This window comes from Cryptomeria japonica, chromosome 7, assembly GCF_030272615.1.
Source record: "Cryptomeria japonica chromosome 7, Sugi_1.0, whole genome shotgun sequence".
NCBI lineage: Eukaryota > Viridiplantae > Streptophyta > Pinopsida > Cupressales > Cupressaceae > Cryptomeria > Cryptomeria japonica.
In genome coordinates this window covers 142,593,537-142,614,256 of record NC_081411.1, presented here as the reverse complement: position 1 = coordinate 142,614,256, position 20,720 = coordinate 142,593,537, and the positions used below count along the sequence as shown (strand labels likewise).

The 20,720-nt window shown below is 38.6% G+C and overlaps 1 protein-coding gene across 1 annotated transcript in view; it reads right to left on the bottom strand.

Moving 5' to 3' along the window:
* Positions 1–4,647: 4,647 nt before the first annotated feature.
* LOC131052429 (uncharacterized) overlaps positions 4,648–20,720 on the bottom strand; it is a 57,411-nt gene continuing 41,338 nt past the window's right edge. Inside the window, exon 2 of the mRNA XM_057987097.2 lies at positions 4,648–5,981. The gene's annotated coding sequence lies outside the window, so the exon portion shown is untranslated. The remainder of the gene's footprint in view (positions 5,982–20,720) is intronic.

Sequence of the window (20,720 nt, the reverse complement as noted above, 5' to 3'; positions counted from 1 at the left end):
CCTAGGAAATATGGTGGTAAGGACCTGAAGAATCTAAAGGTCCATGGTATAGCATTGGCCACAAAATGGATCACCAGGTCCTTTGAGAGAGATGAACATTGTAAGATTCTCATTAAAAATAACATAAACAATGCAGTGCCAAAAAATAAAAACTCCTGGAAAGGTTTGCACCCATTTGATATTCTATTTGGGAACTTTGTTGTTGGGCATACTAGTTCTAGTATTTTTTGTAGCATCTAGAGTCCTTTTAAGACCATCAAGAAGTTTTAAGAGGTCAGGAGCCATACTTAGAAACAAATCCCTGGCTTTAATCCAAGGGTGTTATTCCATGGAATGGTTTTCTATAGTCAGCATAAAATGTTTTTGTTATGTGTTGTACCAAGTTCCAACTATGTATTATTCACTTCTCAGCTTTCACATTGTTGTTAGTAGTTAGTTGTTAGCTTTTAGTTATTGAAGGTTGTCATTTGCTTGGCAACTATCAAATGCTTTAAGCAGAATATGTGTAGTCTAGAAAAGGAGTTTGCTCTTTGGTTGAGCATCCCGTTGATGTGTTTTTTATGCACCTCAAACACTGAATAAAATACCAAGGTACCCCATCCTCTCTTGAACAGAGTCTCTCAAATGCTATGCTTTGCGATCAAATGAGACAACTCCAGGGTTCCGAAATGTCAGGCCTTGACGTGTGGATAAGTTCAATGGTTGACATGATAATGCTAGAATCACAAGGGGACTTACATTGCATACAAATGCTTGGAACTTCATCATCTGATATTGCAACCTTGTGATGCTTTCTCTCCTAAACTAACTTGAATTGAAAAAAGAAGACAAAAGGGGAAGGGTTTAAGCAGACTAATCTACTCCTAAGAATGTAAGAAATAGCGAATGACTTGGTGAGACTCTACTAGAATTTGCTTTGACATCAATGAACAACTCCGCTAGTGCAATCTTCTAAGGTAAATATATGATTTTCAAATTACCACCAACAATATAGACACCATCAAGGCAATGCATATCAATGTGTGAATAGCAATTGAAGTTAGGCTTGAAAAAGGATTCTAGTTGACCACACAAGGCAAATTTACAATCAGCAAACTGCTAGTAATATGGATATGCGAATTTCACCATTAATCATCCACAAGATCTTTCATTCAATTAATCAACATTAAAGCAAATGAGAAGTAGAAACCATGCAACTTGTTGAAACAATACATTTCACCCTATCTTCAATGAAAAGGGTATATTCATTTACAAGTCATAGCAACCATTTCTTCTTCTCCTACTCTACTCTACTCTAACTTCTAATTCCTAATTGCCTTAGCAACTATTCTTCTACTCTTCTAACATTCGCCTTTACAAATGAGAAAATTGAGCCTTATATAGAGGTCTCATTACAATGAATGGCTTATATTGATTCACAATCAATGGCCAAGATTATAAGATTAGGGTTTGTTACAACTACCATTACATTGGCCAATGAGAGATGAGGATAGGTAAGATAAATAATATTTGATGTAGTACCACATGTCACCTATTCCCCCTTGAATGAATGTTGACCTGGAACCCTTTTGATTGGACAAATGGTGACCGGAATGCCACCTCAGCTTGCCTTATAGACTTGATCAATTTTCCTTGAACATTCTTCATGATGTTTAGAATTCCTTGTGATACTTTGCATTTCATCCTTATGTTAGGGAGTTCCTCTTAACTATTTCCTCCTTAACATTCTTTGACTTTGAGATCCCTTGATGTAGTTCCTTCTTCATGATGTGGAATCCCTTGTGCTAATGTCTTGGATTTGTCTTTCCCTCACTTGTTCACCATCATGTTGAAGTTTTCTTCATGTTTGAGTTAGTCCTCATCTTCACTTTTTTGAAATCCTTGTCTTGAAATCCCCTTGGAGCTGATCCTTCATCCTTTGTTGCTTTGAAATGTTGAGCCCTTGGTATCCCTGCAAGCTGCATCCTCTTTCACCTCAAGCCTTGATCATCGTTCTTCCCTTCCTTGTAGCAGACCTGCAAAACAAACAAATATTGAATCAAACACTTATGGGATACACCTTGTTTCATATTTGGTGGGAAATCGATCCTTGGAGGGACTAATTCAGTCCTTGAAATTTATCACTGTCTTCATGATCACCCTCTCATGATGGAATTTCGAAGGTCATAGGGACTCCTTTCTCTTAGCAAATTTCACTTCATTTTGATGCCTTACCCTTGGAGTGGAGATTCAATCTCCATAGGGACTCCTCATTTCTCATGACTTATGATCTTCCTTTGTAATTCTGCCCTCAAGTGGGAATCCGACCTTCATTGGGACTCATTGTCCTTGAAAATTTTGTGTTGATTTGATCACCATTTGATAGAGTGGAAATTCGAACCCCATCAGGACACTTCAATGTTCCTTGCTTTGTCCTTATTCCCGACGGGTAAGTTGATTGTTATTCTTGAGTGGAAAATCGAACCTCATAGGGACTTTTTGCTCCCAACTTTGTCCCAACTTGTGATAGGTAATTTGAAGAATTAATTTTCCAGAATTAACTTAGGTCCTGATTTCAAATAATTTTTCAGACTTATGAGTTTTCTAAAATCAGAAATTTGAAGTTATGAAACATAATTCTGGAAAATACAAATGTTTGGATCAAAATCTGGAAAATTTGCCTTGAATAAACCTGATTTTTGGACTTAGGATAGGTCTGATTTCAATATTTAAGTCCAGAAATGCCCTTCAAAACTCAAAAAATGTGGATGATATTTCGCTGTGTCAGGTATGATTTCTGAGTGTAAGGGTCTGAAAAATTCTCTGAAAATCATGTTTCAATGGCTGGAAATCATCTCTTTCACGGCACACTTGATATGTTTGAAGCAATCTGTGTTTTCTTGGCTGGAAACAACACGTTTTCAAGCTTGAACAGTGCCTGGAAATGTTGTCTCAGGTCTGATAATGGCATCTTCAGCCAGCAATGGCACCTCCCTTGATGCTCAAAATGTCTCCCAATGATGGCGCCACTAGAGTCTTAGACAAAATCGCACCTCTCCCATATGTGGCGATCCTCAATCTTCCTTCTCCCAGCTCACTTGGAGTTCAATCAATCACATAATAATATAATAATGCTTGCTGGAAGTGTGCTTTTATTCAACACTTTGCCTTTTACTTTCACCACACAACGAATGTGGGATAAAAAAAATGTTACCTTCAGCAAGGTGGAAAATTGATATGCATTGGGACAATTAAACTTAGCTTGGTTTCTCTTTTCATTTTGTCCACCAAATGGAATGGTGGAAAATTGCTCTTCATAGGGACTGATTTTCTTTCAAATAGTATTCATTTTGCATTAAAAAACTCATTCAACCTTGCAAAGGGGAAAATCAATAGCCATTGGGACTTTATTTTTCACCATAAGGTTACTTTCCTTGCATATTTTGCCAAGTGGAAATCCTCTAGTCATCAGGACTAATGGATTTGTATTCCCTTTGCTCATTCACCCACTTGTAGCCTTACTCACTTTCATCCCACTTTGTTCCACTCCACAATGAATGTGGGATAAATATGATAAAATACCAGCCTGGTGGGAAAACATGGATCATCGGGACACTTCATTGTCCTTTGTTTTGTCTTGAGCAGAAATTCCTTAAAGCAAGGTAGGTAGGTTATTCCGGAGGGTTTGGGGATGAGATTGATGTATAAAAGCGAGTATAACTCAGTCCTGGAGTGGAAAAACGACCTCCATCAAGACTTTTATAATCCTTAACATTAAATTAACACTTTCATGCTCAAAATAGAGTCGAAAATAATGCTCCATCGGGACTTTAACCAGTGGAAAAACACCTCCCATCGGGACTTTGATTTTATGCCTTAATTGCTTGGTAGAAAAACATTTTCCATCGGGACTAAGTTGATTTTCACACTCTAAAAGTCCAAACTTACCCAATTTCATTAATTGATGTATGGGAAATTCTATTTCCATTGGGACTTTTAACATTTTATCAAGGTTTGAAGGGTGGAAAACAAAAGTCCATCGGGACTTTGTGCATTTTTTACTTATTTTACCTCCTAGGAGTGAAAAAAACAACTACTATAGGGACTTTTATGAGATATCCCAGACCAATTTTTTTCAATTTTTCAATTACAAAGAGTAATGCAACACACATCCGTTAGGGTTAGCACTTAAACCAAAACGATGCGGAATACAACTCTAACCAAGAATGTACACCAAGATCCCAGGTTGGGCAAGGCGTGAGCATATGGTCAGAGGGTCTTAAAGCATTCTGAAAGTAACTCTAACCAAGAATGTGCCCAAGATGGGCTAACATATGGTCAGACGATCTTAGTGCATGCTAAAAGCAACTCTAACCAAGAATGTGCCCAAGATGGACTAACATATGGTCAGAGGATCTTTAAGATTACAACTGCTGAAAGGAAAACTCGACACCAAGCATGTGCTTTCAAACCCAGGGTGGGAATGGAGCTACCATATGGCGGAGATGCTAAGAACTTAGAAATGGAATTAAATGTAAATAACAAGCGTGAAATGAAAATGAGAAGAAATGCCGCCAATACTACTGTTCAACTTACAATATGATAGTAGATGCTTGTCAAGATCATAAGATTAAGACTATACAATGCTGCAGCAATATAGAAGACTCTCCCTGGCTTAACAAAAGATAAGTCCAAGAAATTCTACTCAAGGATCAATCTTAATATTCCGAGTTATGACAGACCTGCACTTGAAAATGCTTAATCAGCAACACATGGAATCACTAAAATGCTCATTACTCTCTCAATACTAGTCCGAATGACCCCAAACCAAAAGCAAAGGCTTCCTATGAAGGAGGCGACCCAACCAATACCAAGAAATCAGACATTAACCCAACAGATTATTTAACACGAACCCCAAGGCAATTCCCAGCAGTGACGCCAAGCAAAAATGGCGATTCTTCTCTATAAAATAAAACACTTCATATTAGAATCTGCAAATTTGCACAAAGGAGCGCCTAGCCAAAACAAGAGGAAATATGCAATACCGAGAGTGATTATGTTTTTATTTTGAAATATATGAGTGAAACTACAAATCTGCCTTGCTAACCGCGACTCCCGAAAATGAAATGAAATGCAAATAACTGAACTTCAAGCACAACTCAAGCTACAATGCAATCCCCACTACAAACTCTCACAGCTAAACTAAATCACCACTAGTTGCTATCTTTCAAGCAAGAAGCAATGCCAAGGCTAGGAGGCATTCATTCCTCGAAGCAACCCCAATACCATTCCGGCAGAGTAACATTACAATAGACATAAGATCCCAAATGAAGGGAAGAGGCCTCCATTTATAGGCTTAACAAGGAATCTCTAGAGGCTTCTAGAAAGTGCGCCCTAATTTCACATTTGAATTTTCCTCCAAGAGATGGCGCCACTTTTAAAAGCTTTAATTAACCTTTATTTTAATTCACTTCTCTTCATAAAGTTGGCACCCCTTTTCATAAGCAAGATTTTAGACCTTAGGAAATATTAAATCCCTTCCATGATGCGTCCACCCTTGAAGACCACCTTTTAAAACAACTTGAAGTGATGAAGCTAGGCCAAGGGGTCAACTTTAAAATATAACATTAAAACATAACATTATTTAAATGAAATGAACTTATCTCTCCAAAAACATCCCAAGGCCAAAAGTGACGAAGCCAACTGAACCAACTGAAGAACAGAACCAACTGTGCCGAAATAATCAGGACCACTGCCAGAAATAGAATTTACTAACAATAGTAAATTCCAAAAAGTGCTCGGAACGCAAAGCTAGACATACCACTGCGAAGCCCTCTGAAAACCCAGAAAGAATCCGCGATCAAAACTCTAATTCACGAGCAACAACAACCTCCAAAACTGGAAACCCTAATTTCACCCATTGAGTAGCCTACAGGTCTCCGAAATAGGCCATCGGTCAACTGAAACATCACGCTTGAGAAGGGGACATTACATTTTAGCACCTGCAAACAAAAATCACACCAATTTGCAACATTTTTAACATTTTCACTCACATTTTAAGGCAAAATTAAAATTCAACACTTAGCCAGAATAAATCAAAACTCTAAGGCAACTTGACACTTAGGATCATTTTAACAATTTTAACATCCTTTTGCATTTTGACATGACACCCTCTCATAAGCAAAGGCAAAAACTAGGAAATTATTGCTAAACTAGGGCAATCTAAGCATAGCATCTACCCTAAAAAGCGAAATAAAGTGGGGGTCCCCATTTGCAATGGGTGATGTGTGAAAACGTCACAACACATCGCTAGTCCACTTCTTTGTAAAAACTTCATATGAATAAAGATATGCTTATTTTACTCTATCTAGCATGCACTATTATTTATGTTATTAATTGCAAGTACTATTAATATCAAATCTATAAGGAATTATTAGCACCATTGCCTTAAGAAGTTTAGTCCAATTTAAGACATCAATGTCCTTAGACCCAAATAAAGGTAGGAAGAGACCACAACATGATCAAGACCAAGAGATCAAATGATCTCTAAGGCTGAAGGAGCAAAGTGAGTGTAGACTATGACTCCAAGAAATAGCCAAAGACATTGAAATAGTGCAAATGCAAAGCTAAAGTTCATCCCAAAGCAAAATTTGGAATTGGAGTCTTGGTAATAGTTGTGGTTTGTAGCAAAGCCATTAATACATCCAACCTGTTGTGACCATATCACACATCGCCCCATCAAAATGGGGACCTGTTGTGACCATTTCACACATCGCCCCATTTAAAATGGGGACCCCCTCTTTTTGCTCGTTTTTCGCTCGCCTTTTGCTTTGTTTTTTTAGGGTTTTGTTAGTCTGTCAATTGTCTGGATTTAGGGTCAAGCCTTAGGGTTTTAGTTACCGTCTTTTCAGGCCAAAATCCAGTTAGTCCTGAGAGCTTTTTGAGCCTCCTTTCGTAAGATGCAAATTTTGAATGAAATGAATTCGCCAGAATGGTCTATTTTCAATTGGCATTTTGAGTGCAGAGTCTTAAATTTGTCTAAGTGTTGATGATGAAATGTGAATTTTGTCCAATTGAGCAATTTTGACCAAATTTTGAGTTTTTTGATTTTTGATCCTGGGCATTGGGAATGATTTGTTTTTGCCTTGTGAAGTGATTAAATGTGTAAAATCTTGATATTTTGGCCTATAGGAGCAAAATCGCTCCTGTCCCTCAGTGAAGGACCGGAGCTTGTTTTCAAATATCTTACTGTCCTTACAGGGTCAAGATGAATTTCGAATTGGAAATGATAGAGAAAGGCGTGATCTTTCCGTTCAATATAAATTGAAGAATTTCACGAACACGGAAATGCCTCAGGGAGCAAAATCGCTCCTGTCCCTCAGTGAAGGACCGGAGTTTAAAATCAAATATTGCTTTGTCCTTGCAGGATTTTAACGACTTGATGATTTGAAGAGATCAAAGGAGATGTGTTTTATCAAATGAATATAACTTGAAGTGTCGTCGTGAAGGAGAATGAACTAAAATGCCAAAATCGCTCCTGTCCCTCAGTCAGGGACCAGGGCGAGATCCATTGTAGCTCCCGTCCCTCTCCCAGGGACCAGAGCGAAATCCTTCATAGGGCATGTTCTGGACGAAGATCAAGCAAGTTTTACGTTCGAAGGCAAGAAAGGAGGTGAATTGAAACTGTTGAAGATAAATTGAAGATTATGAAACGTCAACAAGGGACCCAAATGCCCAAGTTCGCTCCTGTCCCTCAGTCAGGGACCAGGGCGATATAATGATTATATTGCCGTTCCTCAAAATTCAAGACACTCCAAGACGAAGAACAAGGTGGCAAGGGCGTTTCGAGGCATCTCAATCAAGCACAAAGCATCAAAAGTCGCTAACATTGAAGGATTTGCACTAAAATACCCTAATTCGCTCCTGTCCCTCAGGAAGGGACCAGAGCGAAATTCCTATAAGGGCCTAGATTTTGAAAGTTTATTAAGTATTGAGCAACCAAGGAGGATCGAGAGACTTCATTTTACACAATGATAACAATTGCAAGTTGAAGAAGGTAAAGACAGGCTCAAAACCTTGAAGTTCGCTCCTGTCCCTCAGGCAGGGACCAGAGCGATATTAACTATAGTTGCCAAATCTCTCAAAAAATCACGTTAAGTCAAGGTTATGTAAGATGATAAAAGGTCTAAGGTGTCTTTTGAAGATGATTTACAAAGGTTCCAAACGTCAAAATGCTATCAATTAAGCCAAGGAACTTATATCGCTCCTGTCCTTTGGACAAGGACCAAGGCGATTTTCATTAAAACACTCATGTTCCTTTAAAATCAAGTCAAGGCAGGGTCGTACAAGGTAAAGGACGCTATTTGGAAGGCAATGAATGAAGAGTAAAGGTTGAAAGGTGGCAAATTTTAGCTAGAGCTTCAAGATCGCTCCTGTCCCTCTCCAAGGGACCAGGGCGATATTCCTCTAAACATCAAAGTGTCTTGTAGAATTCAAGTGAAACGAAAGTGGAGTGAAAGAATAACATTGTTTGTCCCTCACAATGAAGATTGAAGTTCGAAGTTACAAAGGTCGAGGAGAAAACACCAGGATCGCTCCTGTCCCTCACCAAGGGACCAGGGCGATATTTGCTAAAGCACTCGTTATCCTTCGAAGATCATGGCAAAACAAAGTTGCAAAGGGTTTGAGACGTCGTTTGAAAGGTAATGAACAAGGAATCAAAGTCAAGAACGAAGAATCTCACGTAAAAGAGTAGGGATCACTCTTGTCCCTCTCCAAGGGACCAGGGCGATAATGGTCATAAGATGCATTTATTCACACAAGCAAATCAATCAAGCTCGAAGGACCCAACGAAAATGGCAAATTCAACGTCGAGATGAAGACTTTGAACGTCAAAAATGCAAGGATCAAGACAAAGTTAATGGATCGCTCCTGTCCCTCAGTCAGGGACCAGGGCGATGAGGTATGTATTGTTCATCTTCAAAATTTGGCGCTTAAACAAATATTTTTGAATCTATTTTAAATGCTAAAATTCGATAAATTAAAAGATTCAATTAATTAGCATTTAAATATTGCGTTTGATATTTATTAATTATTTTTGCCTTTGTAAAAATCGAATTTGACAATTTAAATAATAAAGGCATTTAATAATTAATTATTAATCAATTAAAAAATTAAATGAAGCGCTTGGTTTATGGAGGTCGGCCTTTTATTTTTATTTAAAAAAAAAAAATCGTTTTAATTGCCTTATTTTTCCAAAGTCGGCCTAAGTGAATTGGTGATATGAGCGCTTATAAAGGGTGGTGAAGATTGTTATTTTCACATTACCATTTTATCATTCAAGTGCGATTTGAGGAAGACAAAAGGAGGAGTGCGAGTTGTGTTTTAAGGTGCGAAACATCAATCAAAGGTGGTGCGAACTTAAAGTTTCATATTGTGCGAACTTGTCCAAGGCATTGGAAGATCACGTTAAAGACATTCCCAAAAGGTGGCGAAATTGCTAGTTTTGAGAGATCACGTTGAAGGCCATCTAATTTCGATCTTTTGCCTAGGTGAATCCTTTTCATTTTGCATTCTAGAGTTAGCTCTCTACTGAGGTATGGCGATATTGGTTTTATTGTTTTGATTTCAAATGTTGATCGTCATAGCCTAAATTTTGAAATTTTGAAATTTTGAATTCCTAGCTCAATCGTTTTTTAGGAAATGATAACTCTAAGACTTATCATGATGTTTCCTAAAAAATTATTCTCTAATCTATGTTACTTATTGCAAAATCTAGTTTCTCATTATGAAATGTTGTGTAGGTATGGCGACCCCGAAGGCGGGAGCATCCACCAGTCGTTCAGCTCTCATGAAGGAAGATCAAAAGACCGAAGAAGTGGAGACCAAGATCGTGTCGAAGTGGAGCAACATTGGAGATACCAACTTGGGTAACTTCAGCACGAAGAAATTTTGAGAGGTCCCTTACATTGGCAAGCCATCACCTGTCGCCCGGAGAATAATCGAGAGTGGCATCATTAAGGCGGCCGGCTTTCCTCCAGCTGTTCAGTGCCATGAGTTGACGATCGAGTGTGCTCGTCATTATGATCCTCAGTCCAGAACAATCGTGTCCAACGAAGGAAACACCTTGGCGTACCTTTCAGAGGAAGCTATAAGTGAAGCTTTCCATCTTCCAGAGCACAGGGACATGATATACAAGAGCATAGAAGGAGCCAGGTCAATGTACGAAGATGATCCAGATGCTTGTCTAAGCATTATCAACAAGAACTGGTTACTCAAGAGCCGTCCCCGTCTAAGCAAGATCCCGAACACACCACACAGGATTGATTTCCAGGAGGAGTACAGAGATTTGATCACAATGCTCAATCGAGTTACAGGAGCCCCTCACGCCTTCTATTTTGAGAAGTGGATGTTCTACTTCATCCAGGTGATCGTTCAAGGGAAAGGTACGATACATTGGGCTAGGATGATTAGCCATTGCTTGGACGTACAGTTGAGGAGACTCAAGGCTACTAAGTCCTTCCACATGAGTTCATACGTCATCTATGCCTTGATCAGGAGTTTTGAGTACACAGGACTACCTCACAGAGGAGTGATTGGAAGAGGACCCGGCGAGGTCAGAGCTTGTGATTCCTATGTCTACTTGCATCATCCGCCAGGAAGCAACTACAAGTTAGTTAATGATACCTTCACGATGAACATTACAAGGACGTTGCAAGGTGGGATTCACAACAGATTATCTCAGGATGCACAGGAATTAATCAAGAGGTACGGTGCTTGGTTTATTCAGTTTCCGAAATTCACTTATATTAGGGTGCATGGATGTCCTTTACCTCCATACATGTTGCCGAGATACCCGACAGATAGAATTGTGTTACTTGAAGTAACAAGACAGTTGGCAGCATATGCGAAGGCATTCAGACACAGACATGGGAATGAAGTTCCAGTACCTATCATTTTGGGCAATTCAGTTGAGGTATGTCCTAATGCTTTAGCCATGGATGACGCAGAGAAGGAGTTAGCCTTGTATTCTTTTTCATCTTTTGCTTTGAGAGAAAGATTTGATCCACATGGACATTTAGAGGAGACAGTCGGCAGGAAGTTTAAGCATGAGTACCAAATTGAAGATTTTATGATGAATCTCTTAGATGATCTTGAAGTGAAACGAAAAATGCATTCTAGATTGCCTTTGGATTTCATCAGGAAATGCAAGATTTACAGAGTGGCCGACCAAGCTCAGGACAGTGGCAGACATATCCAGTCATCCTATGATCGAGAAAGTAAAACAATAAGGTTGGATTGGAATGAGCCCGAGGTCGTGGATCTAGATACTTTGATGGCTCCAGTTTTGTCTTGTACTCGCAGATGGGTTGACGTACAGCATCAGAAGTTGAGAGAGCAAGGCATAGCTATGACTTTCACTTTGGAAGAGAAACCAGCCGAAGGTGGAGCTAGTGTGAGTGAAGGCAATCCTAATCCTAGAAATTCAGGTGAAGGTAACCTTCGATGTACCAGTGAGGGCAATCTCCATCCAAGAGGTTCGAAGAGAAAAGAAAGATCAGAAAAGAAGGAATCTTCCAAGAAGAAGCAAGAGGCCAATCGAGATCGATCATCCGGTACATCTTCTAGACCAGAGAAGAGGACACTTCAAGTGGAAGAATCTATGGAGTCGATGGTACAGAACGACAGGCAGGAAGAAGGACAGGCACAGCAAGGGTCACCAGATGGATCTCTCCAAGATTATGAGTTAGATGAAGATAAAGAAGACAACGAAATAACATCTCCTCCTAGAGAAGAAGAAATAGTGCATAAAGAAATACAAGTTCAAGAAACAAGATCGGCTATCCCAGATTGGTTGAAGGAAAGATTAACCAAGGTGATCGTAATAGAGGACGAGGACAATGCAATTGATTTAGAGAGCCTTGTTGGACGTTCACACGAAGTAACAGAGAAAAGGAAGGCTACCAAGATGTCCAAGATGATTCGAAATGAGACTGGATCCAGAAAACTGCAGATAGCTACACCGGCAGTAGACAAATATGAAGGTGAGATCTTAGCAGAGGAATATGATATACAGACATTTGAGCTAGGACCATCCACAGCAGAGCAGACACTAGATGATGCCACCGATTCATTTGAGGCATTGAAAGACAAGCTTAGAGAAGAAATGGAGAAGAATAGAAAGCTTGAGAGAGAGAGAGGTGCATGGAGGACATATTTCAGTCATCTCAATGAACCTTTGGGACGTCAGGATCCAGCTAGATCACCAGTACAAGCACTTCCACTTCAATCAATCAATGAGGCAGAAAGATTCAGGAACATGGTCCAGCGTACAAGTAATTGGATGGATAAATCCCATACAGTGGCCGTAGAATTTGTAACAAGGATGATGAAGATTATTCATCAAGCTATCCAGGTTCTTGAGATAATCCACAATTTGATGATAACAGTAGCCGCATTTGCCCATACCAAAGATGTTATCATCCCTGTCTTGAAAGTAATAAGACACACATCAAGGAAGGTCTTAGCGCAAGAAAAGATCATGGATGGAGGACCTCACAGTTTGCTTCAATGGTCAACCTTACTCCATATGAAGAGTGTTCTCTTCGAGGACATCAGTGTTAAATGTAGCCAAGTTGAGGAGGTGATCAATCCGATCCAGGACAGAGTATTTGAGGTACTTCGTACCATCCTTGGCAGGAGGATCGAGGTCGAGACAGATGTGGATATGCAGGAATTAGAGGATAGAATCAAGGTCATCTTTTGTAAGGACGCTAATGTTACAGACGAACAATATGATCAGATGTTTGCCACCATGCTCCTGATTGAAAGAACAAAGGAACTTGAACCTTCATGGGATGCAGCTCTTCTAGATGCATTCGATCAAGTCATCCACTTGGAAGAAAGTATGAAGAATCTTCCCGAGATTCCAATTGCTGAGATCGAAGGAATCGTATCAAGATTCATTGCATATGCTAAAAAAGAGAATTGGAAAGGGAATAAGATTCTAGATGAGAGGTTGTTATAGATGACATGGCACCTTATTTATCATTGGTTTATGTCTCCTAGGTTTTTGTGCCAAATTTAATATTTGGCTATGCATTTAATATTGTTCAGTAAAAAGGAGGCCATTTGTAACAAACCCTAATTAGGGTTTAGGTGTCATGATCTTGACCGTTGATCTACTTTCAATCTGGACCTTTCATTGTAATTGAGGATGCTATTTATACCCTCATTTTTCATTTCATTTGGAATCAATAGATGGAAGAGAGAATAGAGATAGTGAAGAGATTAGAGAGATTAGAGTTAGAAGCAATTTTATTTTTGTAGCAAGATTGAGTTTTGAGGAAAGGAATTCAAGCAATTGTTGTACATGATGACTTGGAAATCAATGAAATATTGAAGTTATGGTGTTTTGTTGCAACTTTCTTGGTTATCTTCATGGTTGTTCAATTTACTTGAATCATGGTCAATCAAAGTAGTGTGTTAATTTGAAGGACATAGTGTGAGATTTGATCTTTGGTAGGATTCGTTTTCCATACCACTAGCTTCTTGCTGATTGTAGGAACGTCTTGCGTGGTCGACTGGATATATTTGAATCACTTAACCTTCAATCATTATTGTATCTTGGATATGTACCTTCATGGTAGTGTCTTTGATCTTTGATGCATTGAAAATCATTTTATTACCTTAGAAGATCACATCAATTTCAATTGAGTTGTTATCTTATGGCAAAATTGGAGTTGGTAGAATCTTGCCAAGTCTTGTTCACACTAAGTCATTCTTAGGGTTAGACTAGATTAGACCTCTTGAAGACCCTACTCTTTTGTTTTTTTTTTTGAAAAGCTTCTTTAGTTTAGCAAAGTTTGGACTTTCGGAGCGTAAGACCCCTTGAGGATACAGCAAATCACATCATACCACTGGTGCTTGTCCACACGTAGAGACCCTACTAACCAGAACATTGGAGTCATCCTAACTGATCCTTCATGCGAATCTTCAGCAGTTAGAGACTTTATTCAAGAGAGGATAAGATGCCTTTAGGTATTTTATTCTGTGTATGATGGTGTACAAAATACACGTCAACAGGACCCCCCTTTTTTTGGTCTCTTCTTGTTTTGCCTTGTCTCTCTTTGCTTTCTTTTGATTTGAGTGAGCTTTCTGAGTTTACCTTTTGGGTCGGGTTGATCAAAGGATTTCACTTAGAAGATCATTAAGGTAGCTCCTTTTTGAGTGATTTTACTTTGAATCTTATTTGAAATTTGAATGTGCAATGAAGAAATCTTTAGCTCTTCTATAGGTTTGCCTCATTCCTAAGTCTACCTTGAGTATTGAATTTCCTAAACTTCCTGTGGTAGACCGAATACCCAATTTCATGTTTTAGAGAAGAAGAGTGATGTGATCTGCTTCATGATCAAAGGAAGAAGAGTGAAATTAACATCTTCATGAATTAAGGTAAATGACCAATGCAATAACTTCGTGAGTTTAAGAAGATGAGTGATATGTTTACTTCATCCGTTAAAGTAGGCGAGCCATAAAATTACTTCATGAGTTGAGGTGAGTGAGCGATCAGTCATACTTCAGGTGGAGAGCGATCTTCATGTTTGAAAGATGATGAGCGATGAGTGTACTCCATGCTTAAGAATGATCTGGCAACTTCAACTTCAGCAAACTAAGATCAATGACCTTACCTCATGACTAAAACGAGATGAGCATTCAGCAAGTGGTTTCAAGTGAAGACAGCGATGAGTCCACTTCAGGTTTCAAGAGTAATGAGCGATATGCCTAACTTCATGCATTGAGAGAGAACAGCGATGATCTTACTTCACCTATGAATGTAGGGGAGCGATATCACTTGCTTCATGTACCAAGATAAGAGAGCGATCTGATTTCACTTTGTGCAAGAAGAGGAGAGCGATCTTCATGCTTCGAGACAAGTGAGCGATGCTCTTGCTTCGAAGTTCTAAGGGAAATGAGTGATGCACTTAATTCATCAACTTCATCGAAGGATGTGATCAATGAGATTTACTTCGTATTGAGATGAACAACGAAATGATACACTTCATGTTTGGAAATAAGAGAGCGATGTGCTTACTTCAGTCTCCCAAAGAAATGAGCGATGTAATAAACTTCATGATAAGAGAAAGATGAGCGCTCGAGTGTATTTCATATCACAATAAAGAGATCGATATCATGCACAAGAAAAGATATGCGATGAATTTTCTTCATGTTGAGGTAAAGAAGGGCAATGATCTACTTCGGGTTTCAAGGTAAGAGAGCGATAACTTCATTTCATGTTCGAAAAAAGAAGAGCAATGATTTCACTTCATGTAGAAGAAGAGGAAAGCGATCTTCGTGTTCTAAGACATGTAAGCGATAATATCAACTTCATGTTTGAAAGGAGAGGAGAGATGTGATCTACTTCATGTTCTAAGGGTGATGAGCAATGGACTTACTTGGTGAATTGAAGAAGAGGAGCGATAATATCAACTTCATGTTTGAAAGGAAAGCAGCAATGTGACTTATTTCATGCATTGAGAGATGTAAGCGATGAGATCTACCTCGGTTATGAGAGGATTTGAGAGATATAATTTCCTTCGTGCATTGAAAGATGTAAGCGATTAAGGTGATTGAGCAACTTCAAGTATCAAGACATGTGATATACTTCGGTTGTCAAAGGAGAAGAGCAATACAAACACTTCATGAGTTAAAGCACATAAGCGATGAGATTCCCCAACTTCGTGCACTAAAGTCTAAAACACATGAGCGATGAAACTCTAACTTTGTGCATTAAGGATTAAGAGCGATTAAACAACTTCACGTATCAAGACATGTGAGCAATATGGTAAACTTCATGTGTTGGAGGATAAGAGCAATGCATCAAAGGAGGATGAGAAACAACAATACTGATTTCCAATGAAAGAATTATCACCTTGGAGTTAACACATGACAACGCTTTCAACTTTCAAGAAGAAAAAAAAATGCTTAAAACAAATTGAAATCTGTCCAACAGCAAGTCGGCCTAAGACGATTTTCACTTAAAATTCATTAACTAAGTCAGCCTAAAGGGAAAGAAACGAGATTTTATAATGTCTATAAAGGAAGATAAGAATAGCCTTTCAACATCATCATAAACGATTTATCTCTTCCTTCTTGAGCGATTTCAGTCAATAAATTCAGATTTCATTCAGCAAACTGCGATTTTCATCAACATAGAGCGGCAAATTAGTAGAAAATCGAAATTTTGGTGAACAGCGAGCATCATAAACATTAAACAGCGAATATCATAAACATCAATCAGCGAACACCATAAGAATAAGACATCGAATTTCATAGACCAACAGTGCAGATCGAATTCACTCCTTATTGAATCAAAAATTTGTAAGAAGATTAGCAAAGGGTTTGTTTTAAAACAAATTCATTCTTAACCCTTGCAAGTTTCATCATTATTTGGATCTTTAATAAGGTGTTAGCATAAGATCTAAGGTGTAATTATCAGGATTCAGATCTGATTATATTTAAACTAGGCTAAAATTCTTCAAATCAGATTTGTATTAAATCAATCTCTTAGTCATTAGAGTCATAATTACCAAACAAAGATTGATCTGAAAATTCAATTTTTACTTATCATTAAACTAAATTACACGCTTTTTATAGGTGAAGGATGGTGGCTCCTAAACAAAATAAGACTCTCTCCCATCAAGCACTCATTAAGGAAGATACGAAGGGGAACGAGATCGAGAGTAGAATCACATCAAGTTGGAGCAAAATTGGAGACATGAAGAAATTTCGTCATCCATCATTCATCAATGAGCCTACAACAACACACAAGAAGATGATTGAAAGTGGACTTATCAATGCAGCTGGCTTTCCTCCCGCAGTACAATGCTATGAACTCATCGTGTAATGTGCTCAACATTACGACTCAAAGTCAAGAAGAATCATTACAAAGGATGGGAAGGTGCTTGCTTATCTCTCAGAGACAGCTATTAGCGAGATATTTCATCTACCTAAATCCAAGGAGATGACATACATAACTTTGGAAGGTGTTAAATCGGCCTACAAAGATGATCCTAAGGCTTGTGCCAAGATCATAGATAAATTTTGGTTGAAGAAGAGCAGAGGAGGGCGAAGCAGATGGCCAGATAAGCTACACAGGATAGACTTCCAGGATGAATAAAGAGATTTCATCACCTTACTTCATCGAGTAATTGGAGCACCTGAAGCTTTCAACTTTGAAGAATGGATGTTTTATCATATTGAGACTATCACTCGAGATAAAAAGGTGATCAATTGGGCAAGGTTTATCAGCAACAATATTGATAAGCAATTAAGGAGACTAATGCGCACCAAGGTTTTCTATATGAGTTCTTATGTCATGTATTCTATAGCAAGAAACTTTCAATATTCAGGACTCATGTACCCAGGAGTAGTAGGAAGAAGACCTGGAGAAATTAAGGTGTATGATTGCTATCTACAGCTCAAACATCCACCGAAGCAACACTACAGGAGGGTGAATGATGCATTCACTATGCATGTCACAAGGATATTTTGAGGTGGATCACAACAAACTACAAAGGCTTTCTCCAGAGGCACAAGCTTTGATAGAGCAATATGGTGTGTGGTTCATTCAATTCCCGAAGTTTACATACATCAGAGTTCAAGGGTCTCCTATTCCTCCCTATATGTTGCCACGATATCCCACAAACAGAGTGGTGTTGCTCGAAGTAGTAAGGCAGTTGCTAGCATATGTGAAGGCATATAGACACAGGCATGGAGCAGACATTCCTTTTCCTATCACGCTCGGAGATTCCATTGAGTCATGCCCATCTATCTATGCAGCTGAAGATGCTGAACAAGAATTAGCACATCACTCACTCAAGCTATTCACAATGAGAGAGAATTTTGATCCATATGGTAAAGTAAGAGAACTTTTGGGGAAAAGTTGCAGACACCTATGGCATTTAGAAGATTATTGGGTCAATATTCCAAATGATATAGAGGTGAAGAAGAAAATGTTTTCCAGACTACCCCTTGGTTTCATTAGGGAAGGCAAACTATTCCATGTAGCTGATCAAGTTCAGGACAGTGGTAAATATCTCCAAGGAACATATGCTAAAGAAGATAAGGAAATCAAATTCAAATGGGCAGATTTAGAGGTCAAATATTTGAAGGAGTTAATGAAACTAGTCTTGGAATACACTCGCATATGGGTAGATGTGCAGCACCAAAAATTGAAGGCATAACTCCAACATTCCACTTAGACGAAAAAATGGAAGAGAATGAAGCTAGTGCAAGTGGCAGCACATCGCAACCATCTCATTCAAGAGGATCCAAGAGAAAAAAAGATCATGGTGAGAAGGAGCCCATAAAGAAGAAATACAAATCAAGTGTAGATCATCCAAAGTTAAGGATTGAAAAGGAATTGAGTCAAGGAGCCAATGAATCAGCTGAATCTACAGTGCATAATGCAAAAGGCAAAGAGAAAGCATCTCAAGAGCAAGAAGACTTCACTCGTCTTATTCAAGATATTGAAGATGGATGCGAGAATGATGATGAAGCTAATTCACCACCAAGAGATGAACAAATAATAGGAGGAGCACAAATTGAAGAAGGAAGATCTTCTATTCCCGAATGTCTAAAAGAGAGGCTAGCTCAAGAAGTGATAGTAGCAGAAGAAGAACAACAAACATATGACATAGCAAGCCTTCGGAGTCAGACTCGAAGCCATTGAGAAGAAGAAAGCTACGAAGATGTCGAAGGTAATCAGAGATGAATCGGGATCAAGAAAACTACAAGTAGCTACTCCAAGAGTTGAAAAATATCAAGATGAGATCATAGCTGATGAATACGACATGGAGACCATTGACTTGGGTCCACTCACATCCAAGCAAGCTATTGACGAAGCAGCTGATTCAGTAAAAGCCGTCAATGATATCTTGAGGGCTGAAATTGAGAAGAATAGAAGATTGGAAAAGGAGATAGATGCATGGAAAAGCTGCGTTCAACAATTTCAGCAGCCTTTGACACAACAAGGTCCAGCAGCTACACCACCTCCTTTGCTTCCTGCAGAATCGGTGGATCACATGGAGAAAATAAGGAATTCGACACAACTAATGGATACATGGATAGATAATTCGGATTCCTACAAGAGAGTGAACAAGTTTATGAAGAACATCATGAAAACTCTTGATACAGTTATAAAGGTTCTTGGAAGAATTCATGTGCTCATAGAGGCTTCCAAAGCATTCAATCATGCTAGAGATGTTATCATCCCAGTGCTTCAAGTAATAAGGAAGACACCGAGAGATGTTTTATCCAAGGAAAAGGTGAGAAAGGAAGGAATAACACCCAATCTTCTACAGTGGAGTAGTTTGCTTCGCACAAAGAAGATTATTTTCGAAGATATTGGAAAAGGATGTGAAGAAGTCCAAGACGAAATGCATCATATTCATGATAAGATAGTGGGAGTAGCGCAGGAGGTTTTGAGAAAGAAGATTGATCCAGGAACAGTCATAGAATCCAAGGAATTGATGGAAAGAATAGAGATTATCTTCTACGATGAAAGTGGCATGGTAACTCAAGAACAAATAGATGAGATGCTCGAGTTTGTAATCTTGACAAGCAAGGTTCATGAATTCGAACCTGAATGGGAGAACTCTATCGACAAGGCTTTCGATGAAGTAATGCACATGGAAGAGCAGCTCAAGTCTCTACCAGAAATTCCAATGGAGATAGAAGAGATGGTGTCTAGATTCATCGAATATGCCAGGAAGGAACGTGAGAAAGGGAACCAGATTCTAGAAGATAGTTTGTTATGATCCCATATGGCATCTCACATTTCTATTTGAGGATGCTTCCTCAATTTTCGTGCCAGCACATGTTGCCTTCTTATTGGTTGATTCATGGTGATAATTATCTAGGTAAGGCTTTATTTGTGTCAAAACCCTAAATAGGGTTTAGGTGGCAGAATCGTGGCCCTTGAACTCCATTCGATCTCGGCCCTTCATTGTATTTGGAAGCTCTATATAAGCTCCACTCATTTTCATTTGTAAGGTTAATAGTGAACAGTTAATAGAATAGAGAGCAAGGAACAATAGTTTAGTAAAAGAGCTTTAAAAGCAAGAGTGAGATTTGAAGAATTGTTGTTGTCTAGCTATTGGATTAATGAAACATTGAAGTTATGGCGTTTTCTTTCTCAATCCTTGAAGCTTATTGCATGGTTCTTCTATCTTCTCAAGCTTAATCTTTTGAATTAATTTTAATGTTTAGATTTCATGATGGAATGCCGCAATTGATATTTTGTGAAGCTCGTTATCCATACTACTAGTCCCTTGCTGATTGTAAGAGAGCCCTGTGTAGTCAACTGGAGCATTTCTAAATATTAAGTTCGATTATTGTTCAATCTTTGATATGCATTCAATTGATGGTATCTATGCTTGACAATGATTTGAAAACCTTAAAATATCCTTAGAAGATTGCACTAGTTTTAGTAGAGTTGTTTGTGTATGGCGATGCTATAACTGGTTGAGCTTCATTTATATCATTTCTTCATACATTCATGCTAGAGTAGTTTAGTATTCCCTTTAGAACCCTCATCCTTTGGTTATTTTTTGATCATCATCTAGTAGTTTTTAGGAAAAAAGCCTCATTGCATACCATTTGCTAATCAATTGATTGTCTTTTCGAACCATAAATGCCCTTTGATGAAACAGCAAGTACAACGACCAACTAAGCTTATCCAC